Raw genomic sequence first — 15,646 nt, 5'->3', positions numbered from 1 at the left:
TTTAGTTTTGACTACATATAAATGCAATATTATGCAACGTACGTTCAATCTGCTATTCAGGGTCCATAAACTAGTCCTTCCTCTTCCTCATAGAGGGCACTCTGCTCGATCTCGGCCATCCTGCGCTGCTCCAGAGCCGCTCGTACGGTCATCCGAATGCTTGGCGAACTGCTTCGAATAGAGTCCCAGGGTGATGTCCATCGTTGTCATAGCCTTCAGAATTGAGAATGCAAATCCTTGATGGCTAACTTCCAAACACACGCGTTCAGACTTTCATTTGAATTTTGTATGTTTCCTCCCAATGACCGGCACAATAACTCGTCCAAGAGGAAAAAAAAAACGGGCGTGAAAATGGCTGATTTCAGGCAGGTGCATTTTTTGTTCAACCACGTGTGACAAGCATTTCCGTTCCGTATTCGGAAAAACCGTTTCAGAGGTGGAAAAAAATGCAATTAAAAAAATCGATGTTTCGAAACAAAAGATAGTAAACCTCCCCTTAAGCTAGCGTAGACTACGAAAATCTCAGAAAGACGAACTAGTGGAACTGTACGTATTGAACTCTACTGTTGCCTGTATTATGTCAATACGCAAATGTCACCCAAGTGTGGAGCCTCCGCGACATAGGAGACAGGGTCCGAAAAGGTCTGTGGTTGAATCGTTTACGAGACTCTGCAGTCTGCTTGCCTGTACTGGCCAGGAGCAGAAGCGCTCGAGAGTAAATGAGCACTTCTCAATACTAAAAGCGCCACAGTGAAGTACCAACCTGTTCCTCTCTCTACAGAGAAACAAATTGCTCGTCTTTCAAGTAGTGCAATCAGCACTGTACTAAGTAGGACAAAGACCAGTCACTGGAGACGTTGCTAGCAACGTTCCAGAGCAGTCTTGCTCTATGACTGTCGTGCTCGCCTCCTCTCGCTGGACTGGGCTGCACGCTCTCAACCAAGCCTCCGTTATTCCAGTGTCCATTTTGGGACACAGCCAATCACGGCTCTCCATTCGGAGCGATTTTCTCCTATTCTTGTAGGATGTGAAACCGCCCGCTAGCCTACATAGAGCTTCTACATCTACATCTACATACATACTCCGCAATCCACCATACGGTGCGTGGTGGAGGGTACCTCGTACCACAACTAGCATCTTCTCTCCCTGTTCCACTCCCAAACAGAAAGATTCAAGCAAATGTATACTCAAACCTCCGACCAATAGCTTCGTTTCACAGCCTCACTTTGGCGCGACGGCTACACGGTCACCGGACTATAACTGTAATCTCGCCCTATTCGCTGCCCACTGCCCTTATGAACGCTCCGTGGCTCTTTGTTGCTACGGTAGAAAAAAATTTAATTTTCCCAGTGCATGCAATTTAATTCTGTTAGGTAGAAGCTAACCAGTATCAATGTTTTCTATTAATAAAGTGACAACTCTCCTAGCCACCGATTTCTCTTGAGATGAAATATCTATATTAATTAACGTAATTCATTACTTTTAATTGATAATTATAACATGTAAGGTGACCAAATTACCAGCACCTTACACAATACAAGCCTGTAGCTGTATTTATAGGTCTGAACATGGGGGCACCGTTGGTTGCTCTGTTGTTTTCCCAGATCACGTGCTCAAGATCCAACGCCCCAAGGCTTTAATGTCTTCGATGTGGAATTATACGAGGTCTTGTGCGCATTGGAGCAGATGAGATACACTTCTAGTTCCAAATTCCTTGTCTCTTCCGACTCCCTGAGTGCCTTTCACTCTCTACAACGTTTTTACCCAGCAGAGAAAATAGTTTGGAACATCCAGAATGCCCTCCTCCATATACAAAGGCTGGTGTAGGAGATGTCCTTCTACTGGGTGCCAGAGCACATAGGTATTAAGGGAAGCAAAAGAGCAGATGGAGCAGTGAAGGAGGTGTGTCGCGATCATCAGATACTTCAGCATGCCTTCCCTCTGTTTACTACAGCCTCGCTGTTGAGGTACAGAGTAGAGTGAGATACGGAGCGAGTTAAGAGTTTAATGTTGTGGGCTGCATACTTCACAAATCAAGGTGCCACTGCTACATCAGTACTGACGGGCTTCCTTCATTCCCACTGTAATTCTGCGTATATGACGAATCTGAGAGATGTGGCGTTGTGGTCGCTCCATATTCGTCGACTCGTTCTCTCTTTCTGAAGCATGCATGAGTGTAAGACTGGTCGTGACTTGTTGTTAGTATGGAAGACGATTACACGACCTTGCTGCTATAAAGTAGTAGTCACAAGGCGAAATGACCGACTGTGGGATCAGATGGACTTTAACGAAACTGTGTTTTGTGAGACTGTGGAAGGTCTAACACGAAACTTAATTGACGCAAACTACACAATTGCAAATGTGTTCTGTTTCAGATGGAGTGATATCTGGAATAAGTTTCAAGCTAAAGTCCACGCTTTAGAACAAAACAAATGCAAAATTCGACTAACGCAATCACAATGGTTGTATTCTTGTTCATTCCACTCCACAATGAGAAAATATGTGTGCTACGTCAAACGAAAACTGGACACGGAGTAACGTCACTGTTGTATCCCTGCGACAAAAAACTGCACTATTTTTGTATTAATTTGGTCATGGCAGCTTGTGTTTATGGGCTAACAGCGAGTGGTCTGGCTTATCATTAATTTCTGTAATCTGTTTTAATAATAAATAGCCAATTAGAGATTGCGCTTCATCCTGATACTGTCGCTACACACTCGAGAGGCGTCGAAAGTGTGTATATGTGAGAGTATTTGTTAGCCATTCTCTTAACAGATATTAAATATTAAAATAAATTTACAGCAGTCGTCCATAAAGTTTTATCTATGTAAATGCAAGTATAAACAGAACAATATTCTCTGCTAACCGATATGTCGTTATATTGGTAAACAACTTGCTTCTGTCATTTAGGGAGGTAAGACAATATGCGACATTTCAACTTCCACTCGAGTATGGCTATAAAGCCAAAATCATGATCGTGTCAAGTTAGTGAATAGTAATTTACTGTCAATGGCGCAAATTCGTTTCAAACGGTTGCGTATGTGGCTGGAATGCCACGAGCTCGCGATTGTACTTGCGAACTCGAGTACTCGCTCTCCTTTCTGAGCGAGTGGAGTTCACTTATCGAGTCCACTTGTCGAGTCCATATGTCTAATTCACTTGTAGCCGACTGGAAGGGACAGACAATATGGTGCTTCTAGTGAAGTCCCCAACGCGCTGATATGCGATATGAAGCTTAGAAAAATTAAAAAAATAATAAGAAGACGAAGAAGTAGTAGAAGAAAAAGACTAATCGTCGTGCCATTCAAGGAACCATCAAGATTATACGGCCGTGCCCTTTCAAGGAACCATCCCGGTATTTGCCTTAAGCGATTTAGGGATTTCACGGAAACCTAAATCTGGATGGCCGGACGCGGGTTTGGACCGTCGTCCTCTCGAATGCGAGTCCAGTGTGCTAACCACTGCGCTATCTCGCTCACTTACCTCCTTTCAACCCCGCAGGCAGGATGAGATCCTCTTTACTTGTGTTTGCATAGGCCACAGCCCACAGCCGACAGATTTGCCTTCTACTTTAAATGTCAGTCAAACAAATGTGGTATAACGTTTAAGATTTTGTGAGTTGCCCGACTTGTTCCTCAAAATTTTTGGGTGACATTTTAAATGTGCTATCAGGGTGGCTGGTTCAACAACCTTTTCGTAAGAGGTCAGCGAGCCACCTATTCCCACGAATGTGTTTTAGTTTTCCTCTTGTCTAAGATCTATTCAACAGTTACAGAACATCTTAACAGCGACAACGCTGTCTTCCATGATCGCGAGTGACACTGTGGGAGAGTGAGTGCGATTTTATCTCTGATTGCTTGCTATCTCGTTTCTTATACGAGTATTTTCTCCGTTTTAATCAATTCGTTTCTACAAATTTCGTATGAGTACTGATAACCTCAACGTTGAGTGCCCCTAAAACACACACACACACACACACACACACAAAATACAACCATAACATTGTGAGATTCATAAAATACCAACCACAAAAGTCGAACAAAACGCGGCACAATTACTGGGTCAAACTATGGGTAAAATACCAGTATGGACACAGCTAGAAATGGGACAGATGATTATGCTGGATGATATTTACAAATAATGGGTGATCGTGTCACATTAGAATCTCACAGACAGTATTTTGGGAAGAAATCATAACATCACACAGAATCTTAAAAAACCAGGCTCGCCTCATTATTGTTTAAAATAGAGGGCACGTCCTGCGGGAGACCCCGATCTGCCCTACAGTTATCACATGAAACACCCTAAATTTAAAACATGTCGGCACCGACACCTGTGTTCCACATCTAAGACACACCAGGAGTTCCTCGCCACGTAAGAGAAACCCATATGTCAATAGCAATGGCCCACTGCAAGCCTTGTAAGGGCTGCTTCTTCAGCGCGCCGTGGTCGAGAGAAGGTAAGCCAGGGTCGCACTGAAGCTTTGACTGAACACAGCTCATTGCTCTTCACTTCCAGCCACTGAGCCTCTCACCAACACACGGCCCAGGCAACGTAATACTTAATGGCTTGCAGTCATCTCAAGCTTCGGCATCTCAACAGATAACATGGTGAGACCGAACCAGCAGCAACTAGGGCGTAGCGAATTTTACTGGACGGACAGGCCTCAATAAGCTTCACTTATTCCAGTTTAGAACCCAGATGCAGGCTTGCATTTGCTAATGACTTGATTTCAACAATGGTCTGTTCGCTGCATTTTCATCTCTGAGTTTCGCATTATATTATTAGTTGCTTCCCGTTGTTTTCATAGTAAATTCCACGTGTCCATTTAACTTTATAGTCAGATAGCGTTTTGAGTGTTTGATTTATTTGATTCAAATGGCTCAAATGGCTCTAGGCACTATGGGACTTAACATCTGAGGTCACGACTTAGAACTACTTAAACCTCATTAACCTAAGGACACCACACACATCCATGCCCGAGGCAGGATTCGAACCTGCGACCGTAGCAACAGCGCGGTTCCGGACTGAAGCGCCTAGAACCGCTCGGCCACAGCGGCCGGCTTGATTTATTTGAAAGTTAGATTGCACTTCGAGAATATTTAACAATTCAGTGTTAGATTGCGTATCAGGAGCCATTAAACCTAATTGAAGGTGATTTTGCCTGATAGGTGCCCCGACTCTTATTCCAAATACATTTGAATATTTTTATAGTAAGATTTTATGGTATTATGTTCTTGAATGCGACTGATGAGTAGATTATAATACATATCAATTTAAAACCATTCTCCTTCTTGATTTATGTACAAATATCCCTACAAATCTCGGAAACTGCCAACCAGGTCGGCTATTCGCGTACTAGTCTCATGAGCATCCATGGAAAGTAGCTTAAGGACAGTGAAATCACGAGGATGTGGCAAGTTGTTTCAGAGCACACCATTCAGTATGTATTCTTGAACATAGGGCCGACAGCAGACTACCCCTGCGTGTTTCCATGTTGACCCAACGACATCAACAATTACGATTACAATGGGCGCCACCCATACATAGCTTTTGAACCGTGGATCAACCGGCATATGTCGCCTAGTGCAGAGAAACTTGTTCCTTGTTACCGCACGTCGATAGTCGTGTCCAGATATGCCGCCATCCAGGTGTACGGAAGCTCGAACTGACGCAGACCAGTGGGATAATTATTATACTATGGCGAACATTCATGTGGGTTTTCATGAGACCCATAGTCGTAATCTTAGGCATTGTTACAGCTATGATGTGAATATTATTGAAGACCAAGAGCATCCTTTCATATTTGATGTTTTCCACGATGGGGACGACATCTTCCAACAGGATAAATATCAGTGTGACAACGCCAGAGTCATGGTACAGTGGTTTGAGAAAAATGATCGTGAATTTGTGGCTAAAGTAGCATGATCTGAACACGAGTATTTGCATGTGACAAAAGGTAGTTTGTCAACAAGTGGCCACGAAAGCCCTAACAATAAAGATAGATACGTTCTCGGAAACACATTGGAATGAGAGGCAGTCTCGATGCAATTTAGGTGGTAACTAGCCTGTCCACAATTTCGGCCTACACAGGCGATCCGCAGGCGTGCTGTGGGCTAAGCCACAATTACAAGGAAAAGACAAACAAAGATAACGTGAACTATTCCAGTCGCTAGTGAGTGTTTTGATGCAGCTTAACAACTATGAACTCCAGGATTCGAATAGCAAGTTATGGTAAAGAGCCATGAGTGGAAACACGTTGCGAGCACACGGACAGGGGCAGCACAACAAAGGCTACCGAATTAATTGATCACACCGGGAGGCTGATCTCCTGCGGTTCAAGCCAAACATTTACATGCTTAACACAGTCGGCTTTGCTATGACCGTTCTGCCGTGAATGATTCGATCAAAACTGCGCGTAATGGTCCCCGGTTGCTCCTGCGGCGGCGGGAACGAACAAACGCAGCGCTAAATGGCGTACACTGCCACACGAGAGCTCGTCACGAACTGCCCGTACCATGCACTGCCACGATCTGAGGGCGAGTGCCACTCTCACTGGCTTTGTAAACTCGGGTCCTCGCTCACTCTATGCTTCCTGCGACAGCAAAAGGCCCAAGCTGCCAACGTGAGCGTGGGGCGGGAATGCCGACCGTGGTTTAGACTTCCACCGAGGGGCATCCCAGGCACAAGTTGACTTCTTGCTGTCGGAGAGACCGGTGTCCCTCCACGTAACTGTTGCCTTCGCGTGGATATTTGACACCAACGGCCACTGGATCTTCTGCAGTTTAATTAAGTGAATCATATTCATCGTTTTTTTTATTTTTAATACACTACTGGCCACTAAAATTGCTACACCACGAAGATGATGTACTACAGACGCGAAATTTAACCGAGAGGAACAAGATGCTGTGATATGCAAATGATTAGCTTTTCAGAGCATTCACACAAGGTTGGCGCCGGTGGCGACACCTACAACGTGCTGACATGAGGAAAGTTTCCAACCGATTTCTCATACACAAACAGCAATTGACCGGCGTTGCTTGGTGAAACGTTGTTGTGATGCCTCGTGTAAGAAGGAGAAATGCGTACCATCACGTTTCCGACTTTGATAAAGGTCGGATTGTAGCCTATTGCGATTGCGGTTTATCGTATCTCGACATTGCTGCTCGCGTTGTCGAGATCCAATGACTGTTAGCAGAATATGGAATCGGTGGGTTCAGGAGCGTAATACGGAACGCCGTGCTGGATCCCAAAGGCCTCGTATAACTAGCAACAGATGGGGACGTTTGCAATACAACAACCATCTGCACGAACAGTTCGACGACGTTTGCAGCAGCATGGACTATCAGCTCGGAGACCATGGCTGCGGTTACCCTTGACGCTGTATCACAGACAGGAGCGCCTGCGATGGTGTACTCAACGACGAACCTGGGTGCACGAATGGCATAACGTCATTTTTTCGGATGAATCCAGGTTCCGTTTTCAGCATCATGATGGTCGCACCCGTGTTTGGCGACATCGCGGTGAACACACATTCGAAGCGTGTATTCGTCATCGCCATACTGGCGTATCACCCGGCGTGATGGTATGGGGTGCCACTGGTTACACATCTCGGTCACCTCTTCTTCACATTGACGGCACTTTGAACAGTGGGCTTTACATTTCAGATGTGTTACGAGACGTGGCTCTACCCTTCATTCGATCCCTGCGAAACCGTACATTTCAGCAGGATAATGCACGACCGCATGTTGCAGCTCCTGTACGGGCCTTTCTGGATTCAGAAAATGTTCGACTTCTGCCCTGGCCAGCACATTCTCCAGATCTCTCACCAATTGAAAACGTCTGGTCAGTGGTGGCCGATCAACTGGCTCGTCACAATACGCCAGTCACTACTCTTGATGAACTGTGGTATCGTGTTGTAGCTGCACGCGCCATCGAAGCTCTGACTCAATGCCCAGGCGTATCAAGGCCGTTATTACGGCCAGAGGTGGTTGTTCTGGGTACTGATTTTTCAGGATCTATGCACCCAAACTGCGTGAAAAATAATCACATGTCAGTTCTAGTAAAATATATTTGTCCAAGGAATACCCGTTTATCGTCTGCATTTCTTCTTGGTGTAGCAATTTTAATGGCCACTAGTGTAAATGTGTGTGCAGCCCCGTGCCTACTACCAGTAAACTCTTACTTGTACAAGCAACCCTAATCTGTGATAGTGGCAGCAGTTTTAATTTTACTTTACACCCTCTCTTTGTATAGGGGATGGACTGGACCGCTATAGAGACTTCGACACGTGCTATAAAGGTCTCTGTGTTACAAGGTGGTCATAACGTTTGGACTCGTTTTAGAAAAAAACGTTTTTTATTTAATTTTGAGAAGCAAAAACCTCTGAGATTTCAAGAAGGATGTAATCATCACAGTTCAGAATAAGCTGACAGCTGTAACTATTGTCGAACCATCACAGAAGAATGTGAAGAATGGTAAAAACGTGCCTCCGGGGAAGGTTTGTTTGCGTAGGAACACATGAGGGAACACCGACTCTACGACGTATCTTAGAAGGTTGACGGTTGAAGAAAGTGAAACATACGTTTATAGCATTTGTAGACATACAGTAAGCTTGTTACAAAGTTGAGTAGAATAAACTTTTTGAAACTCGAAAAGTATCAGGGATAAAATGCAGGGAACGAAAGGCTGTCTACTATTTTTGCAGAACGTAGACTACAATTGTGAGAGTCTAAGGACTTGAAAGAGAAGGAGTAGTTGAGAAGGGGTAAGACAGGAGTGTAGCCTATTTCCCGTGTTATTATGTTTACTGTGTGTAAACAGTAAAGGAAACCGAGGAGAAATTTGGAAAGAGAATTAAAGCTCAGGGAGAAGAAATTAAAAACTTTGATGTATGGCTGATGTCACCACAATTCCACAAAAAACGGGCAGGAAAACCAGTTGAAAGGAATGTTTCGAAAAGAGATTACAAGTTGAATATCAACAAAAATAAAACATGGATGATCGACTGTAGTCGAATTACATCGTACAGTGATGAATATATTACACTACGAAATGAGGCACTAAAAAGGGTACTGTATTTGAGTTTTTCTATGTGGAAAGCAACATAATTGACGATCGCATAGGTGAGATGATACAAAACGCACGCTGGCAACAGCAAGAAAATATTTTCAGAAAAAGAAAAAAAAATTAACATCGAATATGACTGTTACTAAACCTATCATGAAAGTGTTTGTCTGGAGTGCAGCCTTGTACGGAAGTGAAACATTGGTGATAAACAGTTCAGATAAGAAGCGTGTAAAAGTACCTTCTTGGACTCCTAGCGAAGAAGCGGTACACATGCGATATTTTTTCACATAAAGAAATTTTTATTTCTATTTCATTTAAACACTCCAAGATCTTCTATACAAAGTTTTTACCCGCGGCGTTAACGAACATACAAGAAAAACGCGGACAAAATGTCACCACACACAGGTACTTTAATAAGCAATGAAACTCCATGAGCCACACACTGATGCTCCAATACACCAAACCCTTTTTCTTATCTGTTATGTCATCTTGCAGAAAAGAACGTGAACGGTATGAAATTTTCCTACGTAGATCGTGAAATAGCAAAAGAAGCGTATTTAATGAAAAACCATCTGCTTTGCGTCTCGAATGAGAAATGTAACACATAAAACAGTTATCAGAATGAGATTTTCACTCTGCAGCGGAGTGTACGCTGACATGAAACTTTCTGACAGATTAAAGCTGTGTGCCGGACCGAGACTCGAACTCGGAACCTTTGCCTTTCGCGGGAAAGTGCTCTACTGGAGGAGAGCTTCTGTGAAGTTTGGAATGTAAGAGACGAGGTACTGGTGGAATTAAAGCTGTCAGGACGGGTCGTTGGTAGTAGAGAACTTGGTCCGGCACAGTTTTAATCTGCCAGGAAGTTTCAGTTAACCGTTATGTTTTGGGAAATGGAAAGAGAGAAGTTAATTTGAAGCGCGAAAGTCAAATTCGGTACTCGATAAAATTGAAAGGAAGTGGAAGTCGCCTTTAAACTTTCTCATCGAAGAAGTAGCTTCTGCATTTTCAGGAAATAATGTACACCGTCCGTCCTAGAGGTATCGACGTACAAGCGATATCAGTACAGTCCTACTATGGCAGCTTGAACGCTGAACTGTAAACAACAGAGGAGCATTCGACCAGTGAGCTGTGAGCAGGCTGTAACGGACGTTCGTCTGTAGTGTGTCAACGTTGTTCTAGCAACAATTCGCAATGGAAGAACAAGTGTTCAGGACATTTTCTAGAATACTACATGCAATGTCTGTGTTTAACGCTCTACTATGGAATGTCCTTCAACTATGTATGCACGTAGGCATGTCTGAAGGACATTGAATAGTGCACCGTTACACGCAGATACTGCAAGTAGTGTTTACAGGCCTAGGCAAACGCTTCGACGATAATAACTCTTTTCCTGTGCGGGAATAATAGCGCAGGCTGGTGTGGCCGAGCGATTCTAGGAGCTTCAGTCTTCAGGTTCGAATCCTGCCTCGAGCGTGGATGTGCGTGATGTCCTTAGGTTAGTTAGGATTAAGTAGTTCTAAGTTCTAGGGGACTGATGACCACCCATGTAAAGTCGCATAGTGCTTGGAGCCATCTGAACCATTTTTTTGGGGGGGGGGGGGGGGGAGGGGGGAATAACAGCGATTGTGCATGTGCAGGACATGGACACACGGAGACATATGGAGGTTTGGGTCGGTTCTGGATAGACGAAGTGGTTAAGGTGACCACACGTTTAAAGTGGGAAATCCAGGTTCGCGTTCTAGTCCGGCACAAATTTTCATACGTCGTCAATAAATTATACAGCTGGAGTCTCATCGTATTCGCAATTGCGAATACATTTCTCGTATTCTCTGTAATGTTTTGAACAAGAAAATCGGACGTCCAAAATTTCTCCCGTACATTTGGCTCCAGAACAAAAATAATGACGTATCGCCGCCTAACGCGACTTAACTGAAATGCAAAATTTCTGAAGAAAAAAAAAATCATCGCGGATGACAAGAGTTGGTGTTATCAGCATGAATCTATCACAAAACGACGAAGCACAGAACGTCACATGAAGGGTCAACGCTTTGACGACATAACCGACATTCTGGACAACGTGTCGCTCGATTTGAACAACATCTCAAAGCAGAACTTTTCATACAGTTCCACATTATTGTACGTAAGGGGGGGGGGGCTGTGTAGAACACCTGAAGCATTAAAACCACCGTTTTAAAGTTTCTCATCTTTTTACTAGTCCAATCTCGAAAATTTTTGGACCGACAAGGTATAATTTTATGAATTGTATTTTTGTAACTGCAATATTAACCTGCTGCTACGGTCGCAGGTTCGAATCCTGCCTCGGGCATGGATGTGTGTGATGTCCTTAAGGTAGTTAGGTTTAAGTAGTTCTAAGTCTAGGGGACTCATTACCACAGATGATAAGTCCCATAGTGCTCAGAGCTATTTGAACCATTTTTGCGATATTAACGGCAAACAAGTGACATTTTTAAGATATCAAAATGTACGACAAACTCAAAAATAAATCACGTAAATTGCCTAACATCACGGAAACAGTAAACAAAGACGAGACAGTCTATTTTTCTAAGGCCGCCGCTCCGAACCAGTCAGCAAATTTCAGCTTCCAAACGGCGTTATCGTGTTACTAACTCAGTACATAACTAATTTTATTAGCCGTTTATCAGCATAATCTGCTCATAGTTCGTGTAATTTGTTCGGCCGTTAACCCACACACGTTATCTAGCCAGAATTATTGCCATAACTATTAACTTCTGTCACACTTCATAATGCGGTTTCCAGTGGACAGTTCAGTACTTCTGATAGAAATTCATAAGCTACAAAAATATTCTACTCAGATAATGAAACAGAAGACGTGGAATGTGTTACGTTTTTGAGAGAACATGTACATTACAGTCTCAATTCGAATACCTACATCCTAAAATTAATGAAGCGCCACAGTTCAACTGCATTTGTAGCACGTACGGTTGCTACATGCGATTTAAAATGAAGAAACTAGCTGCATTTTGCCATTCCCAAATGTGTTATGGAATCATTTTTAGAGAACTCAACTTACAGGGATAGAATATTGTTGGAATACTGAAGCGTATTTCAAGAAGTATTTCTGTTGTTTGTTTTAGAACATCCTGAAGAGTAACCTTCAAAAAACTTGAGAATTTGACAAATGTTTTCATTAATAACTTTTGTCATTAACAATATTAATCTTCTCAAAGAAAAACAGTGGAAAGTACGAATGTAACACTAGGACTGGAAACAACGTCCACAAATAGTTCAGTTGGTTAACACAGTAAACACAGAAAGTAGTCAGATAAATGTATGCATCAGCCAGTCACAACATATGTCTTGCGGGTAATGTGGTAGAGTTTAAGACTGAATTGAAGAAACTTCTGTTCAGTAACTTTCTTTACTGCACTGAAGAGAGAGTCTTCACAGAAGCTTTTTAAACGGATGTAAAAGATTACTATATTATTAACATTAGCACTATAATAAAAGAAGTAGCTCCGTGATAAGGTCCATGAAACCGTGCTTTTCCGACCAGTAGCCTTGTCGTCCTATGCCATGTGGAATCGTTTGGTAACTGAGTGGAAAGGTCTGGGATCAGCACAACCTTTTTTAAAATGTTTAATAGAAATGTTTTGGCCTTCAGCATACACCATAAAACCCTCTCATACTAACATACTGATGGAACAGGCATAGTTACAGGCAGACCAGTACTGTGTAATAGTGTAAAATCAAACGCTACAGAAGACTTTCGTGCTGTTCGTTGTTAGTAATATATTAGTCTTACAACGATGAATCTGCACATCGTGTGGAATAGTTCGTGATCCTGTGTACTAACAAAGCCGTCACGCAGGTTGGCAACGGATGACCTTACTCCATGAGTAGTCTTTCCATGTAGCCTGGGGCACACGAGGAAAAAGTGACTAGTGTTTTCTTCCTCTCCACAGGGGTAGAAAGTTGTCTTCACTATGTTCAATCTGGGAAGATGATTACAGAACTATACTTTATTAATTTGAATCTGGGCATCAGAAAGGCAAAATGCTGAGCCATTGAATTCGTATGGGATTTCCTGGAATAGGGGACCGACAGAGGAACTGTTGATTTTCCAGCCATTGTCAGGTTGGTTAAAATGGCTCTAAGCACTATGGGACTTAACATCTGAGGTCATCAGTTCCCTAGAACTTAGAACTACTGAAACCTAACTAACCTAAGGACATCACACATATCCATGCCCGAGGCAGGATTCGAACCTGCGACCGTAGCAGCAGCGTGGTTCGGGATGAAACGCCATTGTCATCTCTCCAGGCTTTTGAGCTGCCTCATTTACGTAGCACCGTCAAGTAGATAGCACCTTCAAGTAGACTAAGTGCATCTCGTTGCAGTGCTTCTACCAAGTAAAACCGATACTACCGGAGCCATCCGCACGGTATTCAGACACGCTAAGCCCTCAGCTGCAGACAGTGCAGTACAACAATAGATGTCTGTATAGTGTTTAAATGACATGTCTTGTCTTGCACTTCTGCCCACATATCACAGGCCCCTCGCTAAGGGATCCATTGAATACGTGTAATGTAGTGTTAAAACATGTTTGGCGATCTAAAGCCACTAGCTGCTAAAATATATTGTAGCGTTTCCGTTATATCGACGTGGCGGACTGCTTACACTAAATAAATGTTTACGGACACAGCAGAGCACTAATACGCGGTATTCTTTTTTCTCCAGGCAATAACTGCTGAAGATTGAAGTTGTTCTACGCACGCAGGAAACCTCAGGACGCCAACACCCTCCCGTTTACTGTGAGTATTCCAGCGCTTAAAAATGTGCCATGTGTACTAATAACAAATTTGTTATCGTATTAAAACTCGTGAAGTGGTCGTTGTTTATCCTTCTACGTGATTTCATGACTGATTTGCGTGTCCTTACGTGTTATGGTCGAGGTCTGCCACAAATGATACAGATTTACACTACCTCTGTTGTTACCATATGCTAATCAAATCATAGGGCCCACCCCGATAATGCTTTTATGTACATTACAGTCTAACAGTCTTATCGGAATTTCAGTCTGCAGACTTTCCTGGCATGATGTACAAAAGAAATCACTTCGTTTCACAGTTCTTACCCTCGTGAAGCCAGCTAGCGGCTCACCACTGCAGACGCCATTTTAAGTAATGTCCTTGCCGTACTTGCAATGAATCAGCGGTTCCACAACAAAAATTGAAATATCGATTCTGTCACGCCTTTCGTCAGACTAGAAACTCACTCATTTCCAATGTCTTTCATACTCATATTCAGACTGGAGTCAGAAGCTAGTATTTTCGTAACTCTTCATTGCAAATACAAAATTTTTGTGTGTCAGATTAATGTTGCCGGCCAAAGTGGCCGTGCGGTTAAAGGCGCTGCAGTCTGGAACCGCAAGACCGCTACGGTCGCAGGTTCGAATCCTGCCTCGGGCATGGATGTTTGTGATGTCCTTAGGTTAGCTAGGTTTAACTAGTTCTAAATTCTAGGGGACTAATGACCTCAGCAGTTGAGTCCCATAGTGCTCAGAGCCATTTGAACCATTTTTGAGATTAATGTTACGTAATCAGGTGAACTTCCATAAGGACGATAAAACATAGCTTCCAGGAAGGAACGGTTATACGTGCTTCCCTCTACACCCGCACATTTTTCTCGAAACCGCTACCACGGTTCAGAGGAAAAACAGACGAAAAATGATTTTTGTAACCAATCTTTATTTTCTTTCATTACAGTATCAAATAATTAAGGATAACAGCCAGCAGATGAAAATAAAAGCGTTCAGCTGTTACATGCTCCCCATTCCGGAGGGAAATATACTGAGGTGACAAATGTCATGGAATAGCAATATGCTCATATACAGACGACGCAGTATCGCGTACACGAGGTATAAAACGATACTGAACTGGCGATGCTGTCGTTTTAACTCAGGTAACTCATGAGAAACATTTCCGACATGATTATGGCCGCACTAGGGAAATTAAAAGACTTTGAACGCGGACAGGTACTTGGAGCTAGACGCATGGGACATTCGATTTCGGAAGTCGTTACGGAATTCAATTATCCGAGATGCACGGTGTCAAGAGTGTGCCGAGAAAATAAAATTTCAGGCATTAGCTCTCACCAAGGTCAACACAGTGATCGAAGGCCTTCACATAACCACCGAGAGCAGTGGCATTTGCATGGAGTTGTGAATGTTAGCAGACAAGCAACACTGCGTCAAATATCCGTAGAAATCAATGTGAGACGAACGACGAACATATCAATTAGAACGGTGCGGCGAAATTTGGTGTTAATGGGCCATGGCAGCAGATAACCAACGCGAGTGCCTTTGCTAACTGCATGACATCGCCTGCAGCGCCTCTACTGCGCTAGTGACCACATCGGTTGGACCCTGAACTACAGAAAAACCGTGGCCTGGACAGCTGTTTTCTCGGTTTTAGCTGGTAAAGTTATTGATAGGGTTCGATTGTGGTGCAGACCCCACGAAGTCACAGACCCAAACTGTTACCAAGGCACTGTGCAAACTGGTGGTGGTTCCATAATGGTGTGGGCTGTGTTTACA

The 15,646-nt window shown here is 43.3% G+C and overlaps 1 long non-coding RNA gene across 1 annotated transcript in view; it reads left to right on the top strand.

Annotated features, from left to right (window-relative positions):
- The window catches only part of LOC124711976, a 611,250-nt gene that overhangs the window by 415,103 nt on the left and 180,501 nt on the right, over positions 1 to 15,646 (top strand). The window contains exon 3 of the long non-coding RNA XR_007005552.1: positions 13,789 to 13,862. This is a non-coding gene — a long non-coding RNA (uncharacterized LOC124711976). The remainder of the gene's footprint in view (positions 1 to 13,788; positions 13,863 to 15,646) is intronic.

The sequence above is a fragment of the Schistocerca piceifrons genome, chromosome 8, assembly GCF_021461385.2.
Source record: "Schistocerca piceifrons isolate TAMUIC-IGC-003096 chromosome 8, iqSchPice1.1, whole genome shotgun sequence".
NCBI lineage: Eukaryota > Metazoa > Arthropoda > Insecta > Orthoptera > Acrididae > Schistocerca > Schistocerca piceifrons.
This window is presented reverse-complemented; position numbering and strand designations above follow the sequence as displayed.